The sequence below is a fragment of the Phascolarctos cinereus genome, unplaced genomic scaffold (assembly GCF_003287225.1).
Source record: "Phascolarctos cinereus isolate Bilbo 61053 unplaced genomic scaffold, phaCin_HiC Scaffold_8;HRSCAF=390, whole genome shotgun sequence".
NCBI lineage: Eukaryota > Metazoa > Chordata > Mammalia > Diprotodontia > Phascolarctidae > Phascolarctos > Phascolarctos cinereus.
In genome coordinates, this window is record NW_027556291.1 from 7755087 (window position 1) to 7771671 (window position 16585).

The window sequence follows — 16585 nt, forward strand, 5'->3', positions numbered from 1 at the left end:
TGTTCTTTACTCCTAAGTTTTGTATCCCAAGGCCTTGGAGTCAGGAGAACCTGAGTTCAAATCTGGCCTCAGACACTTGACACTTACTAGCTGTGTGACCCTGGGCAAGTCACTTAACCCAATTGCCTCACCAAAAATCAAAAATAAAAAAGATCTAGACCATCTTTCCTGCTTGAAGTACAGTATCTTGTCTTGGGTTTTGCAGCAGAGCTTAGGAAATGAGCAGCATCCCCTTCACTTGGGGGGGGGGGGGTGCTGTTCTGCTGCCATGTGGGTACAGATTGTGTGGATGGTTTTGGTATATCTCCTTCAGGGGTTAAGAAGAGGCAAACATTAGGCGCAATTCCTCAAGAGGTTTGACAGGGGATCTCAAGCTGGCATTGTACTCAGCACGTCTGAAAAAGTCTTAAGAAGTTGATGTTAGAGGCAAGCATTCACATTACTTTCAGATTGCGGGATATCCAGGGCTGTGGTCACTTTCCATAGATGGATGGAGTAAGTATTTATGAAAGATATAGTATGTGTGCAGCATGGTGTGCTAAGTGGTTGTCAGTGTTATCTCCTTTGATCCTTGCAATAACCCCAGGCAGTCTCAGTTATTATGACCCTTATTTTACATTTGAGGAAATGGAGACAGACAAGGTAATTGAGTGTCAGTGTAAGGGGTTGGTGCACTCATACTGCCTTTCTGACTTCATCTTTTGCCTGCTATTTCCTTGCTAGGTTTTTCAGGACATGGCCGGGGTGGGGGTGGGGGATTGGGAAAAGCTGGAAGGTCCCTTTTGATGGGCTCAGCAGCCAAAGGGAAAGACCTTAATGAAGAGAAAGCTTTCTGGTGTAATTGGAAGAGAAAACTAGGGTTTGAGGGTTGAGAAGTGGGTGTTGGGGCTGAGAAGAGAGACCCTTTCATGCTAGGATGTTAGCTGATCAGGGAGAGGTTCTTAGGGGGAGCTTCATGGAGCGTGTCCCATGTCTCACAGGGAAAGGCTAGAAGAACTGTAATGGGGCCTGTTCCATGAGATTCGAGTCCCATGGATACAGGCATTGGCTTCTCCACTTGTCTCTACCTAATTAAGTTGTCCCTGGGTCTAGGGCATGAAGGAGCCTGGCCTTTACAAAGCCCTTTGGCCACATCTGCTCATACTTATTCCTTTTCCCTCTTTATGGAGGTTCTGTACCTAGAATGGCCCAGTGAAGGGCCTCTTGGGTTGAAGCTAAACGGTGACTCTCACTGATTCTCTGTGTAATCAGGATACTGTCATGGAGCTTGCCATGTAGTATGTCAAGGACTGTGTCTGTGGGAAATTAAAAATAATAAAGACTTGGGTGCTAACAAATAGATTTGCCAAAATTCATCAATTCTAATCTCCGAGTTCCTGATGCTTTTCTGGAAGTCATATTTCCAATTTTGTGGCCGAAGCCTCATGATAGCGGCTCCACCTGAACTGGGATGCATTTGTGTGCACTGGAGTTACAAATAGATTTGCCAAAATACATCAGTTCTGTGCTTTAGGCTTAACCTTTCAGTTCCTGATCCTTCTCTGGAGGTCACAAACCCATTTTGTTGCTGAAGCCTCCTGGTGTTGCCTCTATCTGACCAGAGATGCATTGTGGGAAAAACTAGGCTTGCCAACATCCATCCATTCTGTGCTTTAGTCCTAACCTTCGAGTTCCTAATTCTTCTTTGAAGGTCACATCTCGCATTTTGGGGCCAAAGTCTTGTGATAGTGGCTCCATCTGAACTGGTATTCATTTGTGTGCACTGGAGCTACAGATTGGTTTGCCAACATCCATCCATTCTGTGCTTTAGTCCTAACCTTCGAGTTTTTGATGCTTCTCTGGAGGTCACATTTCCTATTATGGGGGTAAAGCCTCCTAGTAATGACTCCATCTGAACTGGGATGCATTTTTATGCACCATAGTTACAAATACTTTAGCCAACATCCATCCCTTCTGTGCTTTAGTCCTAACCTTCGAGTTTTTGATGCTTCTCTGGAGTACACTCGAGTATTTTGGGTAGAGCTTGTGCTGGTCCCTCCATGTAAACTGCCATGAGATTTTGAGTGCCATGTTGACGGGTTTGCCAGAATCAGCAATTTTGTCACCTTGTCTCTTTTCAGGATTCTGCCTTGCGGTTTTTTATTTAATTATAGGATATGAGGTAATAAAATATTCTTGCCTAGGTGATAAATGGGATATCGTCCCTGGAACCCCAAGTTTTGCCTGTATAGAATAAGGGCAGGAAATAATTCCTCATGCATAGGAAGTTATAGAAATCCTTTTGGTCTGACCTTGAAACCTAAACTTTGTTGCCCTCCTGTTGTAATGGTAGACTGTGATTCCTTTGAATTCAATGCCAACTAGTCTCACCGTTTCTCTGTTTCTAGCCATCCCTTTTGATTCAGGACCTTGTGCTGTTTATCTTTATATTGGTTGGGGTTTGAAATCTCAATGTATTCTGGCTACCCACTCTGTATTCCTGTTGAAATACCAGGATGTGTTTGGGTCTTGACAGAGAGAGTTCACCACAACTACCCTTCTTAACCATTGAATTCCTCCTGACTGTGTGCAGTCACATGCTCTTGGTCACGATACTACTCTCTCATACTTCTTTTTGGTGTCAGGACGCCATTTAAGACAAAGTATTTATGTTAAAGATTCTGGCTTCAAGGTTGAAAGAAACGTGGGCCATGTTCACTGGACACCTTAGTATTGGGGCTTAAGGCAAAGGGTAGGAAGGATGTGGGAGTTGACAGGCCATATGACTACATCCATTCATCTGTCCTTTGAGGTATTCTCTCTTGCCTCCATGACAGGCCTTTGCAGCTCCATTCAGAACTTGAGTTTAGAATATGTGTGTAGAAAATGGAAATCAATCTCTTTTATCCAGGAACTTGTTTGGTAGGTAGAGACAACATGGAATCTCTTGGGTTATGCTAACATTGGGCACCTCTCTATGGGACGTAATGACAAAATAAGTTTCCTGCTCCCTTCTGTGAATCTAGTTAGAACAGCAGGCTTTGGGCGCTTGTCAGGAGAACAAAGGCTATGATTCCTTAGATTATGAGAATAGGGAGGGCCTTCCAGGTAGGGAACTAGTGGTGAAGGCTCCCTTTTGTATCAGGGAGAGGGCTTTCTAGGAAATCTGGAGAGCTTTGTTTAGAGAATGAGCAGAATCTTCTTTGTTTGGGTTTTTCTGCTTGCCAGGCACAGTTCAGGAAGAATGTTCTGGGACAGAATCCATCAGTGACTCATAGGTTACCAGGATGTGACCCTTTAATGGAAAACTGGACTTGGGTGTGTAGTATGTTCTGGATTATGGACTGCAGACCTGTCTTCTCAGGATGAGCCCAAGAGGGAAAGGGAAAGTTTGGCCCTTACACTGTCACTTCTTGGCTAGTATCTGCAGTTTGGGTGCCTTGTATTGTATTGTGTTGCTGGGATCCAGGAGAAACCAATTACAGTGTTTTTTTTCGCTCTGTTTGCAAAGCATGTTTTCAAATTTTTTTCTTCACTTGTCAGACCAGTTGTTATACCATATTGATATACTATTTTAAGACAAAATTAGTACCATGAATATTCATAACTTTGAATTCTGGTGCAAAATTATTTCCATTCCACTAGTATACTTCCAGTTTCCAGTCTGCCTACTACAGAAGGGGACAAGATTATTGAGAATGCTCTCTGTGAGCCATTTTAGGGAAATAAGAAAAACACTGAGCAAGCCAAAGGCCAGTCATTGTAGTGTGTTATGTGAATTTTCTATAGTGTAGCACTGGTACATTCCAGCATCCCTATAGAGACTGGTCACTCAACCTTTTGCTGAGGATAATGAGATACTGCATGGAGTCAACTCATTAAAGAGACAATGACTGATAACCCATTGTCTGTAAAAGGGGTATCTTTGGGATCAGGAGGAAGAGTGGATGCTGACCAGCTTCCCAGTGCAAGACTCTCATTACCCAAAGCTGAACAGCTAACTTCTCAAGGGAGCAACACTTGATACCTTACCTACCGTACATGCCATTATAACACAGAAGTGCTTGTGTCTACCAGAGTGTGACATAAGTGTTTATAAATTTTGTTACTTTGAATGAATCATCTTTGTCTCAGTTGTCTTTGAATGACTGACTGTAGAAGAAATCGAATGATGAAGGATTGTGAGAAATGATGTGAAGTAGGAAGAAATGGAGGGACCCTAAGGTACCCCTACTATTGATGCACCGGCAGAAGATGGAGGTATGCTGGTCTGAGATGGCAGCAGGTGTCTGTAAGAAGTGTGAGATTTCTGCTTAGTGTGCTTCTGACCCATGTTGTACATTTGGAGAGTATAAATACCAGCAAACTGCTGGAGTTCTGCAAGCAATCCGGAGAAATACTTTCAAATATAAAGGAAAGAAAATTTACATAACATGACTATTTAGCATCCACCAAAAATGCAAGAAGAAATGGAATAATGTGTTCAGAAGAGCAGTGGAACTCAGGATGCAGCCCAGGGAGCTCTATCCTGCCAATTTGAACTTAACCATAAATGAAAGAAAATGGACATTCAATAATAAAGAGGTGTTTGCAACATTTTGAGGAAGAAAACCAGAACTGAAGAGCTGATTTGCTTCTTGAACACTCCAGCCAATGAAGATGCAGAAGTGAATTAATTCAGCAGCTGAGGACAACTGCAGCTGAGGGACAGCAGAGAGACCAGCAAGAAACTTCTTTCTAAATGCACACAAGGAGACCAGAGAAGGCAGAAGTCTGGTGGAGGTTGCAGTGGAAAGGTGGGCCTGGAACATTATGAACAAAGCCTAGTAACACCCTGACTACAGGCGAATCAATTTTTTTGTAGGACTAAAATATAATTGGGGAGGATATGTGAAGTGGGGGAGGGGAGCTGGGGGATAAAGAATAGTGTGTGATGTGCTTGGGTCAAAACAAGAGCTAGCAATGAGGGGAAGGTGACTCCTATGCTCTCAGCAGGAGAAGAACTTGCAAGGGAGTGGGTGAGGAGGATGGAGGAAGGACTGGAAAGGAAGAGAAAAGGAGGAGGCCTTGCCTTGGTGGTGGGAGGGAGTTTTACTGATGAATATGCTCTTATGGGTGAAGAGAGATACACTGTGAAGGAAGCTAGGGACCTTGGGCTGGATATAGTCTGGGGGATTTGGTACGGTCCACTTATCCTACATTGGGAAGGAGGGTGGAGTGGGAACTCGCAGGTAACTGGCACTTTGGGAAGTGGAAAGGAAGAGATTTTGAGAGAAATGGTGAAAAATATGTCAACAAGAGAGGGTAGAGATCATTGGTGGGCTGCATAATCAGGGATGTGGTTGAGAGGGTGCTACCATGGAGCAATGTCCTTTCTGACACCTTCAGGAATTGGCATTGTTCTGGGAAATCTATGGGGCAGGCCCCACGAGGCACTGGCAGAATCTGTTCAGAGGGGAGAGCCTAGAATGAAGACTTTCGTAGTTTTGATTGCATGAGGAATATAGAGAATAGAGACTAAATAATTATAGGAATAATGAGCCAGACAATGAGGGTCTAGGGTAGACAGAGAGGATGGATAATGAAAAGATTTCTGTAAAGGGGTACAAAAATTAAATTTAAAAGACTAATAAACAGGACTCGTTGAAGGGGAATAAAGGAAGGGGGAATCTACTTGACTGAGAGGAAAAAAGGGGGTGCAAAGAATTATATAGCCAGACAAAAAGTAGGAGAGAAAAAGGAACAAATATATACAACTCCAAAGGGAAAGAGGTAACAAATGAGCTTAAGGGGTTTGGGGTGAGGGAAAGAGAAGGCAATCTTATGGAACAGATTAAGGTAAAGTAAGTGAAGGAAAATAATACTGTGTTTACAGCAGAAGAGGAAAAAATGATCACTTGAAAAAAACCCTAATATTAGAGACAGATAAAGAAAAATTTAAACTACTCTCAAAAATTTAAATGTGTTGGATTAAACAAACCATCATATGAAAGAGTGACAGATTGGATAAAGAAAACCATCACATTGCAAGTAGCTCAAAGTCTGAGTAACTTACCAATGGCTGCCTTTCATAGAATGTATTACAACCACCTGTTCCCTATTGGGAAGTTGGTGATTCTCCTCGATGAGCAGAAGAAAAGAAGCAGAAGAAAAGAAGAGGGTCAGCCACATGGACTCTGAGAACAAAAACCCCTTCACCAGTTGCAGTGAGACTGTCAGAGTTAAATAGAAGACAATAATTCAGATGAGGAAGAAACTAGTGAGTTAGGTAACTCAGCTGAGGTCATCACAGCCCCAGGGGGCCCTCTTTTCAGTTAGAGTAAGTAGACTGAACCCAAAGACAGCACCCTCATAAGCTAACACTCCTATTGTGTTGGTCTCTTGGGAATAAAGGACACCTATGTTGTTCTAGTCAACCTTGGCCACCTCCAAGTCCAGGACTGGCATGATCAGCTGGCATGTCTGTGCTTGCTGACAGTCATATGGGGCCACCTATAAGCTCAGTAGGAATGCCAAAGCTATTTAGCCATTAATGAATCTTATGATGTTTCAGCAAAAATATACATGGTTAATTATGTAATCAGACAATGCACATTGCTAGAATACACATCACGTATGTTTTATATGTAATTGTAACATTTGTTGTATATGACATGTTTCACTATTTAATGTCCTCCTACTTCTGTATCACACACATATAAATATTTATGCCAGGGTGCAGTTCTATGCATGTTTTTTGCTTTATGGGTATATGCTGGATTTCTTCATGTGACCTATGTCCTTGGTTACTATAGGTAACTCTTGTATGTGCTATATGTCAATATGTTATATACTGCATGAGACTTCTATTCTTGGTTATACATGCTATGATTACATTCACTGTATTGTGTCTCTCCTATCTACTGCGGCTAGCTCCATTAATTTCTAATGTGAATATCAGTATTAGGTATCTGCATGTGCATTTTGCTATGTAGGTATGTTATTGACAACTGTATTATATGCTAATTTCCATATGCTATCTATAGATATTATGTTATAATACATAGAATTTTCAGGAGCTGCAGATTCTTCACTGTGGGGAAAATGTAGAAATGTTCAAATCCAGGAGGTTGGTTTTTGTTTTGTTTTGTTTTGCGGGTCACACTTGCGTGCAAAAAGTCATGATTTGCAGCAAAAGATTTGAGCTTCCCAGCAGCTCCGCCTAGTCTTTTTTTTTTTTTCAAACCTTCCCTTTTCACTTGTATGGCAAGACCCAAAAGGATCTTGGGGAACTGAGGGAAAGCATGGTACCTCATCCCCATGTAACTCTTGCGGGATATCTTTGGCAAATCACCAAGAAATAGGTTTTTGGGGCACAGGATCCCCATAAGGGGTACAGCCTCAAGTCAGACAGAGGGTTAGAACAGAGATCTTAATCCCCTTAATAGGAGGAAGTGTTTAAAGATAGACTTAGTCTTAGCCTGAGGACACCATGTCTGAGTTTATTTGGACCACTTAGAAGGGTGTGATGACCACTGCCTACTTAACAGCTATCAGGCTGCCCTTAGAAGAAGGCTTTCTAATCATTGCCATATAACAAAGAGAAGCCAAGATGGCCAGCAAGCTCTATGGAGAGATGAATCTAAGGAGCAAGTAGCAGAGAGAAAGCCAGCAAGTTTGAAACCAGCAGAGATACATGAGGATATGGTATCCAGCAGGCCCAGTGAGAGCAGAGTGAAGATAATAACAGGATCAGCAGGCCTGCATCATCAAAGAGGCGAGTTGCCTCTCTACCTGTGTGTGTGCCTTGGCCACATGGATTCCTCATATTTGTGCTTTGGCCAGACATAGAACTCTAACCCTAGTCTCTAACTCTAATCACATGCGGTCTTTACGTCTTCTCTTCTCACATAAATGACACAGATTCTCTGTTAATAAAAATAAGGTATATTGGAGTAGTACAATGAGTCCATAGGACTTTTTTTTTCTTGATGTATTCCAATTAGGACCCAAAGAACCTAAAATCATCTTAGGCAGCAAATACTTTTTTTCTTATCTTACAATCCAAAGTACAAAAGATGTGTTGTAATACCTCTTTTGTCTAGAGAAATTATTCCCAATGAAATTGGCGGTTTCACTTAGTCATTTATGCAGTCTCCACCATGTGAAAGGAACTGTACGATGTTCTAGGGTGGGATTTATGTTGGGAGGAGATACATAGATTTCATAACACATGGTCCCATCCCTCAAGGGCCTTAACTAAGTCTCTTTGGGGAGCTAAAGCATGTGGAAATATGCTAACATGAGGCAGCAGCAGATGACTGGTGATCAAAATGTGACACTAACATGAGCTTAGAAGAGAAGGCTCCATGGAGAAGAAGGCATTTTTTGCTAGGACTTGAGGAATGATATGGGTGGAGGGCAGGCACAATATACAATTAGAAGCAGCATATATGAGGGAAGTCATGGCCAAAAAACTACCCTCAAAAATGCCTTAACTCCATAGCATATAGTGTCTTTGAATAGTTGTAGCCAGAAAAGGGCTGGGATGTCCTTAAAAGAAAGCAGTCTATAGCAGAGAGCAGATGGATCTGAGACGCTTGCTATGGAAACACTTTAATGTAAATTTCATTTTTCACTAGACCCAGCTCAACTATTGATGAGGAGTGAGGCTAAACCAAGATGTCTACTAAAATAGAAGAAGGGAAACAAGGTAAAGACTTAGCAAGCTGGATAAACTGATGATTGGGGCAAAAATACTATGGAAGGAGCTTCACTCAGTAGGTATGAGATTATACTGGAGGGTGTTCTTACCACTAGGTAACTGTTTCTTCTTTCTGTTCATCCTGATACAAGAGAGGGCGCAGTGAAATAGAAGGCAAGATGGCAGGGATGTTTGAAGGCTGATCCCTTGGAAGGAGCTCTACCAGCCTGAGCAGAATGAATAGACTGGCTCTGGAGAGAATCAGGTGGGCATTCTATACCTAGGGGGAGAGAGGAGGGGTACAAGTTGTTCACACTATGAGAGGCACAGAAATCTGGGATCCATAGAGGGAACAACAGATTCATGGACACTCATCTCATGTTCACTCTTGGGTGAGAATTGCCTGTACTATTTGCATTGTTATTTCTCTCTTTTTAAAGAAGTTCCCCATAGAGTAAGGATGCTTCAGAAGCTTCCTTTGAATGCCCAACACCATCCCTCTCCTCCCTTAAAACACAAGAAATAGCCTCTTCTCCTGAACCTATAGATGGGCCTCTCTGCCTTTAGGAGTCACAGAGAGAAGTGATCCCATTACACAGTAAGTAGTTAGCAGTCTGTCACTGTTTCCAATGGCTATAGCAATTTCTGACAGTCTCAGGGATCAGATCTCCCTGCCCAGCTATTCGGTGCAGGCCCTTTGCATGGGAAAATAATATCAACACAGCCCTGGGAGATAGGGGGTGCAAGGGTCCATAAAAGAGACCAGGCATTCCTGGCACCCAAGATTTGGAATGTGATTGACCATGACCTGGCCTTCACCCTGGTCTGGGGAAGGAACCAAGAACACAGTGGGCTGCATGGGGCCTGAAGTATGTATGTCTCATGAGTCAGATCAGAGAGGCCGGGACTAGTGACTTGGGGTTTCTGAGTATAGTTTCTCCCCTATAATCAATGCCCAGCCAAGTACTTTCCTTCCAATTGTCCTTCACTGTGAGACATTCAGTAAATTCATTCAGTGGAGAAGCAGCAGTCTGTGTGTTTGGACAAAAGGCTTCCTTCTGGTGTTTTACCAGTTAAGAGGCCCAAGAAATTGCCTCTGTTCTCTCTCATGATTCTTTCTTGCTAGTCCTGCAGTGACCATTGGGGTCAACAGGACAAAGCCGTCTAGCTCCACTGAAGGACAGAGGGCCAAGACACAGTCTCTCCTTTTCAACTGCAAATTCCTGAGGGCTTCCCCCCACACACATTGATAACTTTAAGCATAACCTCTGCCCTGGGGGCAGAGGGGCAGAGGGCTGGGCCTCTCGATATTGTCTGAGGGTAAAGGAATGGCATAACTTATGTGCCTGGATAATAAAAGGTTTACAACAAAAACCATCTGGAATGTCAATCTGTCTTGTGCACTAGACAGCACCTGGGGATTAGGAAGGAGTTGTTTTGTTGTTAAGTCGTTTTTCAGTCCTGACTCTTTGTGACCTCATTTGGGGTTTTTCTTGGTAAAGATACTGGAGTGGTTTGCCATTTCCTTCTCCAGCTCATTTTACAGCCGAGGAAATTGAGGCAAACTGGGAAAAGTGTCTTGCCCAGGGTCACACAGCTAGTGTCTAAGGCCAGATTTGAATTTGGGATGATGAGTCTTCCTGAGTTCAGGCCCAGCGCTCTGTGCACTGTGATGCCACCTGGCTGCCTTGGAAGGAGAGAAGTGCCTTATTCCTCTTTCAGTAGTCCAGGAAGATTCTTTTGGGTCCAGCCTAGTATCTAGGAATGCACTGGCTTATTCAGAGGTTGAAGTATTGGGGCCCCCTGATCGAGGGGAGGTGAAGGTGGGAGGGCAGAGGAAGGGAAGAAAAATGGGGAAGAAGAGAGGCCCTGAATAGGGTAGAGATACTACTTTCCTATATCCCAGCTCCTCTTCTCTGTGATTTTAGACTTAACACCAGTACCTTGGACATCACCAAAGAAACAAGGAGAGCAACTGGGCGTGTGGGGGAGCTCCTGCTGGTGGCCTAGGTTGGTGGTATCTTCTCTGTGATTGAGCTTTAGAGAGTTGCCCAGAGCACTGAAATGAGAAGTGACTTATCCAGGGTCATGAAGCCACTGTGTCAAAGCAGGGACTGGAACCCAGGGCTTCTTTGCTCTGAGGTAATTTATCTCCTATTCCTTACTGCCTCTTGAAGCATGTAAATATTTTCAAAGAGCTTTGCTTAAAACAACCCAAGGAGATAGGTTGATCGGGTATTATCACCCCCATTTTACATAAGAGAAAGTTGAGGTTCTGAGATGTTAGGTGAGATTCCAATAAGGTCAGTGATTAGCTCAGGGTCTCATAGGAGTTAGAATTAGGACTCCAGCTCATGTCAGTCTCTAACAATGGTTCCAGTACTCTCTCCCCTTCTATCACCAGTCCAAGATTACATAGAACCTGGCTTCATAGGTACAGAAATTTAGTGATGGAAGGAATCCTAGAGGCCAATGAGTATAACATGTGAAGAAGTTGAGGCACAGATACAATAATTGTCTAAGGTGGGATTTGAACCCAAGTCTTAGTGACCCCTAAGTCTACTGCCTCCCCATTCCAGATGAGGAACATGTGGTGTGGGATCCCAGGTGCCCATCTCCAGGGATTTCAAGAAGATTTGGCAACAGGAAGCTAGAGGATTGTCAAGTTCAAAGCTGGAAGGCTTGTGAGAAGTCTCCTCGCCCAAATTTTAGATCTTGGGGAGTGGAGAGGAAAGAGTGCTATTTCTCTCGGGGTTTAGGCTAGGAAGAGAACTTTATGATTTCATGAGACAGCATCATTTAAATTAGAGGCTCAGGGTTGCAGAGCCATTGCTTGGGCATTCTAGTGTGATGGCTTACCTTGAGGAAAAAGCCCTCTGAATTTTTCTTTTAACTGAATCTTTAATTGAATAAATTCTTCCCTCCCATTCCCTATCCCCCCCAATCCCTTTACAAATTCTAATTCCCCCCCCGGCCCCCCGGTCACCCAGTAGGAGAAAGAAGGCACAACAGACCTCTAGAGACTGGCCAACTGAGGCCACAGAAGCAGTTGGAGACCCTATATGACTCAGCTCAAGCCCTTGGGAATCTCATTTTTCTTTAAGAGGCTCTGAGGGACTGTCCCTGACGGCTTGCCACAAAAGGCAAGGAGCAGGACAGAGCAGGAGCAGACAACAGTGAGGTTTATCTCTTTAAAGATACTTCTTCCAGGTCCTCGACACAGAAACTTGCTACTGATTCTCTCCAACATTTCTCATGTCCTCAGCTCAGTTGAATTTGAACTAGAATGGGGCACCCAATGCTTGACTCACTTGCTATCTTTTGGTAGCTAGAAACAACTTATCTTAGGAAGAATGATTAGTTAAAATAGGAAGCTATCCACTGGCTGACTTCCTTCCTCTGTCTCTCAGGCCACGTTCCAAGTAAAGTCCCTCTTGAGTGAACCCTGCTGATCTCCACCATCTCAGCTGGCCACATGTCCTGAGCAATTCATCTCATTTGGCTTGAGAACAAAAATGGTTAGCCAACACTCTGCACCTCATTTATTCCTTGTAACTCCTCAGTGGGGGGCAGCCCAGGCAGCCAGACTGCTGGGCCCAGAGGTGGGACAGCCCAAGAAGACCTAAGCGAGCATTTGTTACTTTTCCCTCTAGAGCACCCATCTGGACTTTATGCCTTCATTTCTTGAAATCCCACAGTGTAGGGCAGCTAGGTGGCGCAGTGGATAGAGCACCAGCCCTGGAGTCAGGAGGACCTGAGTTCAAATGTGGCCTCAGAAACATAACACTGACTAGCTGTGTGACCCTGGGCAAGTCACTTAACCCCAACTTCCTAAAAAAAAAAAAAAGAAAAGAAAAGAAATCCCACAGTGCTGTCCTAGAAGAAATGGCCATGGTTGATTTTTCTCTTAGCCAAGTGATCAAGGCTAGTGAGAAGCTAAGGCATGAATATCCTGAAATGTCTTTGGGCCTTCTCTACCCAGGCCCTCTGGCATGGAGGGGAATGAGAGGCCATAAGAAAGCAACTGGTTTGGCCTTTCACCCCCGATAGTTACTTGCCTGCCCCACAGCTAAAAGCTTCACACAGGGCAGAACTCGAGGAATTGGGTCCTATTGGCCTTAATGCATGACTCCATGATACCCTTCTCTCTCCACATAACTTTAGAATTTTATGACAGAACTGCTCAGGGCAAACTCAGCAGCTGTTAGGGCCCACATAGTGCATTCTCTTGCCTCCTGAAAGGGCTGCCTGGTCCATCTGTGTTCAAAGCCTAGGAAGCTGTGGGGTGGGTGGGAGGAGGGGATGAGGAGCTTGCCCTCTGGGCTCTGGGCTTCCCTTTTCCATTTGCTGTGACTGAAATCCAAACGAAGGCAACCACTGGGACCAGCAGAGCTGACCAGTGTCTGCCATGGGAGACCAGCAGGGAGTAAAACAGGGATATCACTGAAGACAGGGGTGGTCTTGCAGCACTGGTGGCACTGGCCACGTGTGTTTCCAAGGAAAGAGAAAGGTGGGATAAAATAAAGGGTCTCTCTTCCTTTCCAGCTCTGCTGGCTGACCTCGGGCAGCATTTGCCCAGCCTCTGTCCAGATGCAGCCAGTGATTCCAGAAGATTCCCTTAAAGATAGCCATTTTCAGGGTCTCTGTTGGGGAGCTACTGGAAACATGAGCTTGTCTCCGTTCAGTACAAATCCTTTTCGCCACCTGATTGTGGTTCTCAGTGTCACTGTTTTCGTTGTCGATGACTGTACATGCTGCCAGTTTCATGACTAGTTTAGTGTTGCAAATTTTATGTTATAACTATTCGAAAAAAAAAACTAAGGCCAACATGTTTAAAAAGAGTTAATGGGTAGAAAAATAGAGGGAGGCCTTGTTCTTAGGGACCAATCTTGATTATGAGTAAGGGCACTATAGGAGTGTTTAAATGTCCTGAAAAAGAGTTGGAGAGATGTCATTGGAGGTGAATTACCAGGTTCAGTTGATCATTTAAAAATTCTTGATAGCATGATAGTAGGGTATAATGCTCAATATTGACCTCTTAGTTACTTCCTGAGGAGTTAATTTTTAAAAATGGAAGAGTTTATGCACCAGGGTGGTAGGCCTGGAGAAGTGGTAAGAGGCATGCTTAAATCAGAGAAAGATGCTTCACATGTTGGGGTGCTGATGGGGATTCTCTATGTCACAAGAAATATTAGAAGCCCACGTTAGGAATCTTCTCAGGGCGGGATTTCTGTTCTGCCAGGGAAGCTTCAGTAGAGGTTTGGTCCTAGGTGTGCTACAGTATTATTAAAAGGCTGGTGGACAAAATGAGCTAGCTGAAATGCAATTTAGTTGTGTCCAAGGCCTCACTTTGGAATTTGTGAGGTCTTTGAGAGCAGGAAGCCTGAAATTGCCTATCCAGCATGCTTGCAAAAGCTTGAGGGGCCCTAGGGGCCTAGCCTCTGTGCTGAGAGAGTTTTTACTCAGCAACACCATTTACCACAAAGCAGAATCACCATTCAGGTTTGTGCTGCAACTAGACAGACAGCCTTCTCTCAAGATTGGTGAAAACTGAGTGATAGAACCTGAGAGATCAAACGTGGTCAGAAGCCTCTAAGGGTGGAGTGAAAGGCCGAGGCGACAAATGCCCTATCAGTCAAGAAGCATTTATTAAGTGCTTGCTGTCTGATTTGTGCTAAGCGCTAGAATCAACATCTGACCTGTGAACAGTTAATAGAAAATAAAACTATTTGATTGAAGGCCTTAAAAGTGTGCTCCAAAGCATTTCTTCATATATGGGCTACAGAAGGACAGTAAGAGTGTTCCTCTTGTAACATAGATCTGAAATCCTAGGCAGAACAAATGCATGTTTACAAAGAAATCAGGATATTCATATTGTATATATAAGGAGACAGCTAGATACTGAAATCATTTATCACTCTGATACTAAAGAACTATTAAAAGATATTCAAAACAAAACTCTACACTGAGATAGCTCAAGAATGTCAAGGCCTTGTTTTTCAGTCAGCTCCTGGAAAAAGGGTTGCCTTGAGTACAGAAGATACTGGATAAAAAAATCCCCCATCGATTTGTCCAGGTCTGAGAAGTCCTTCACTTCAAACAAAGGGGGTAGTAGCTTTCCTGTCTTAACACCTTCTCTGCGGTGACCTCCGGCATAAAGAGACAGCATAGAAAGCTTCAAAATACTGCTAGTGAGCCTATGTAGAAAGATCAATGTCTATCCTCTGACTAGGCTAAATTATTGTATTTGCAGAGAAGTGCTTGGCTTCTCATGCAGCCAAGTAGAAATCGTCGTTGAATGATAGCAAATGTTGCTTTGTAATTGTTTTCTGTGCTCTTAGGCACTTAATAGGAATTTCATGTTACTTTGCACAATGGTTTATTATTGTATTATGCTTTATTAAGATCTATTTCATGTTTATTTAGTGTCACGCATGCTTTATATGCCTTTATTATTTGCTGATGTTGCATTATTTTTCTTTTTTGAATATAATGTTGCAATACACGTGGCTGTTACGTTCTGTCTATATTTATTTACACTTAATCCATCAAACGGTACTTTACATTGAGATCCACGTAATGCAAGATAGAGTATTAGTGTAGGCTGCATGTACCTTAGCTGAACAATTGAGGGCCCAAACAACTTTTGGCTGAGGAGAAGTGTAATTCCAGCCTCAATAAGGACTTGAAATTTGTACTAGTGGCAGTTTAGCTGTGATCTGGAGACTGTTAATTGTCTTGACTAGACACTGTTCACTGTGATGGATGAAGAGAGGCTGAAGGGAAAAAAAGACCAACAGACTGCATTTCCTGAGAGACTGAGCTTAACTCTTATCTTGTGGATACGCTGCAGAGAAGATATTTTGAAGAAAATTTTTTTAACAGCCTTTGATGGCCATTCTGAAAGACCTGAATGGGGGGATTCTGTTTCCAGATTAGAGAAATCAACAGTTGCTGTTTCTTACCATAATGCACTATTGAAATACTTCAGTGTTTTTTATTGTTTGTTATACTGGCAATAAATTGTAGAGAAAGCAGCACTGATGTTTATTTAAGCTTATGAGACTGGGGTTGCGGAAAAAAAAAGGAAGGACAGAGAAAAGTTATGGGAAAATTAGTTTCTTGTGTTTATTTTATAAACCCGGGTTGTTGACTCAGCTAATTGATGAATGAGAGAGGTGAGAACCGATAAGAGTCAAGTAGTGTGCTGTGAGGGGTGGGGGTTCTGGGTGGTTGTCAACTCGTGCAGTGATGCACACTTAGGTTACAAGTGCCAGTGGTTATCCTTAAGCCTCCAGACACGTTAAAAGATTTCAGCCTCACAGCAACCTGTATTATCCTGATTTTACAGATGAGGAAACAGTGGTTAAGAAATAGAAAGTGACATGCTAGTTAGCCAGTGAATATCACAATCGGATCGAATAAAAACCATATCCTCCAATCCCCCAGACAGGGAGATGCTTTTCCAGCCTTCAGAGGTCAAAACCTGGGGATCTGAAGAAGGGTCAGGAGCAATGAAGCTTTTCCTCTTCAATTCTGCCAACTGTCCCTCAATATTCCCAGCCGTCCAGGGGGCTGTGAGGATGGAGCTGGGACTTAGAATGGCTCAAGCACCACAATACATGGAAAGTACTTTGTCATATTCTCAGCTCTTGAATCTGGCTGAAGTACTGTTGGGGTTGGACTTCGGGGGAAGGATAAATAGCACAATGTTGCGCTTTGTGCAGGGTTTTGGTTCCTAAGTGATCCTGTCTGACTCTTTGTGACCCCATCTGGGGTTTTCTTGGCAGAGATACTGGAGTAGTTAGTCATTGCCTTCTCCAGCTCATTTTACAGATGAGGAAACTGAGGCAAGCAGGGTGAAGTGACTTGTCCAGGGTCACATAGCTATTGTCTGAATCCAGATTTTAACTTGAGTCTTCC

At 43.4% G+C, this 16585-nt stretch overlaps 1 long non-coding RNA gene across 1 annotated transcript in view; it reads left to right on the forward strand.

Annotated features, from left to right (window-relative positions):
• The first annotated feature begins 4083 nt into the window (after positions 1-4083).
• The window catches only part of LOC110192347 (uncharacterized), a 49490-nt gene continuing 36988 nt past the window's right edge, over positions 4084-16585 (forward strand). Inside the window, exon 1 of the long non-coding RNA XR_013483544.1 lies at positions 4084-4775. This is a non-coding gene — a long non-coding RNA (uncharacterized LOC110192347). The remainder of the gene's footprint in view (positions 4776-16585) is intronic.